The 2,581-nt window shown below is 59.0% G+C and overlaps 2 protein-coding genes across 3 annotated transcripts in view; one reads left to right on the forward strand and one right to left on the reverse strand.

Moving 5' to 3' along the window:
- LOC105541401 (sulfotransferase 1A1) overlaps window positions 1–2,581 on the reverse strand; it is a 55,375-nt gene that overhangs the window by 36,296 nt on the left and 16,498 nt on the right. The window lies entirely within an intron of this gene.
- Window positions 1,447–2,581, forward strand: part of LOC105541399 (SAGA-associated factor 29 homolog) — a 55,565-nt gene continuing 54,430 nt past the window's right edge. The window contains exon 1 of the mRNA XM_011982376.1: window positions 1,447–1,502. The gene's annotated coding sequence lies outside the window, so the exon portion shown is untranslated. The remainder of the gene's footprint in view (window positions 1,503–2,581) is intronic.

Raw genomic sequence — 2,581 nt, forward strand, 5'->3', positions numbered from 1 at the left:
CATCCCGTGAGGAAGGGGTGACTGTTATTTGCATCTTATGGATGAGGAAATGGACATGGGGGTTTAAAATCCTTGCCCCCTGGGACTAAGCTAGTGAACGTCCTGTGAGCATCAGCAGCGATTGATTGAGTCACATCCTCACCACTGCAGCCGGACCTGAACTTCCTCACAGCTCAGCAACACCCAGCAGGTCACTGAATTTCCCCAGGGCAAGTCCTCTACTCACTCACAATTAGCGGGAGCTCAGTAGAAGGCGCCCATCGTCCATTATTTTATTGACTATTTCTTGGCCATCGTCTCTGTGCTGAACTTTGTTCTACAGCAGTGACAAGAGCTGTCCTCGGGCAGTTTAGTGCAAAGGTTGGGGTGGGAGAGACTAAAGAGAGCAATAAAACACCTAGCAGGTCAGATAATGACTAACGAGAGCAATAAAACACCTAGCAAGTCAGATAATAAGTATTCAGGAAAAGGAGCGGATGGGGAAGTACTCAAGAGGTGCAATTTTATTTTATATTTTTAGAGACGGTGTTGCTCTTTTGCCCGGGCTATAGTGCAGTGGAGCGATCATAGCTCACTGCAGCCTCCAACTCCTGGGCTCAAGCGATCCTCCCACCTCAGTCTTCCCCGTAGCTGGGACTACAGGCATATGCCACCATGCCCGGCTTATCAGAGCTGCAATTTTAAATCGGGAGCCAGGGAAGACCTCCCTGTTCAGGTGGCAGGTTATCAAGACAGAAGGTGTAGAAAAGAACCTTCCAGTCAAAAGGAAAAGGCAGGTCCTGCTGTGCTCAGGAATGGCCAGAAGTACTATCATCCCCATCTTAGAGACGGGGACAGGGTCGCAAAATTGTCAGGGCGTTTCCTGGTTCCTCAACAAACAGCTGGATCCGAAGTTGTCTGGATGGTCGAGCATGGAAGTTGTCTGGACGGTCGATCATCGATGGAGCCCCCGTGCCTGGGGCGGACCTCCCCCGGAGCACGCGGGAGCTCAGGGCGCACAGGCCTCTAGGTTCCAAGGTCCGGCTTAGTCTCAGGCTGGTCGTCAGCAAAGGGACCTGCGCGGCTCCCTGGGACAGAGGAGGCCCGAAGGCCAGTGGCCAGTACCGTGCGTCGGGCGGAGGTAGGGGTGCAGCAGGAACGGGAGGCGCGCCCAGGGCGGGGGTGCCAGGCCCACTCCAACCGCGGCAGGGTACGAGGGCATCAGGGCAGCTCCTGGCAGGGGTTGCACCCCAAACCCCGACCACTAGCGGCCGCCGGCTCTCCTTCCTTACCCGCCGAAGGGCTGCCAGGGCGGACAGGAAGCTGTGCACTATGAGCGCTATCTCCCTGGGGAGGAGAACGGGAATGTCCCTGGGAGTCCCGCCGCTCTCCACCGCGGGTCCCCTCCAATCCCACCCGAAAGTGAGGTCCTCATTCCCCGCCTCAGCAGAGCCCCAGGTCCCGCCCCTGCCTGAAGTCGCGCCCCCTGCACTTGCCCACCTCAGGCCCCTCCTCCAACCCAGGTACCCACCTGTCCCCACTCCTCTCCCTCCTGCACCCCATCGGACCCCAGCGTGCCCACCAAGACCCCTATGCTGGACTCCAGTCTGTATCATCACCCCGCCCCAGCCCGCTCCTTCCCGGAGTTCCACCGCCGAGATTCCCAGGGCTCCCTGTCACACTCCTCCTCTGCAACAGGCCTCGTCCCCTCCCCAGACGCCCCACCCTTGTCACAGGCCTGGAGGGTCCCTCTCATCAGGCCTGTGCCTCGCGGGGTCCGCCTTCTCCAGGAAGCTGCCTTCCGGCCTCGGAGACCCTCCAGGTCTCACCAGGCGTGCAATGGCGCGATTCAGCTTGCTGCAACCAACGTCCCGACCCCCGGGCTCTAGCGATTCTCCTGTCTCAGTCTCCCAAGTAGCTGGAATTACAGGTTCGTGCCACCATGCCCGGCTAATGTTTGTATTTTTTTCAGAAACGGGGTTTCACCATGTTGGCCAGGCTGTTCTCGAAGCACAGCTGACCTCAAGTGATCCGACAGCTTTGGCTTCCCAAAGTGCTAAGATTACAGGTGTGAGCGACTGCGCCCTGCCTGGGCCTTGTCTTTTGTGCGGCCCCCATTGTGCTACTGGACCCGAGAAGCAGGGCTGACAGTGAACCCCATGTAGACGCGGCCCTGGTGACGGGGGTTCAGGCAGTAGAGCAGGTAGACCCCGAAGAAGGGCCTCTGCCTCTCCGCGACCCCGCGGGATTCTTCCCATTTCAGGAAATTCTCATTAAATACACTTCCGGGTCAGCACTGACATGAGGAAGAGAACCTGACCAGCACCTCGGAACCTGCTTTGTCCCTCCCTGGTTCCTCCCTCTGGGTGCCCACTGTGCTGCCGTCTCACCCATCTGTAGTTCAGCGCAGCAGCCGTGTAGGACACCTGGCCGATCAAGTCACAGTCCTGCTGGGCCCTCAGGCTCACTCGGGAACTAGGGGCTCCCAGGGGCTCCTTCCCACAACTCAGTGCAGCATGCTGGGGGGTCAGGGCCAGCACCTGTCCCTGGGGCCTCAGGCCTCCCTTCCTTCCCACAGCGGCCGAGATCGCAGGTCTCTACA

This window comes from Mandrillus leucophaeus, unplaced genomic scaffold, assembly GCF_000951045.1.
Source record: "Mandrillus leucophaeus isolate KB7577 unplaced genomic scaffold, Mleu.le_1.0 Scaffold24, whole genome shotgun sequence".
Classification (NCBI taxonomy): domain Eukaryota; kingdom Metazoa; phylum Chordata; class Mammalia; order Primates; family Cercopithecidae; genus Mandrillus; species Mandrillus leucophaeus.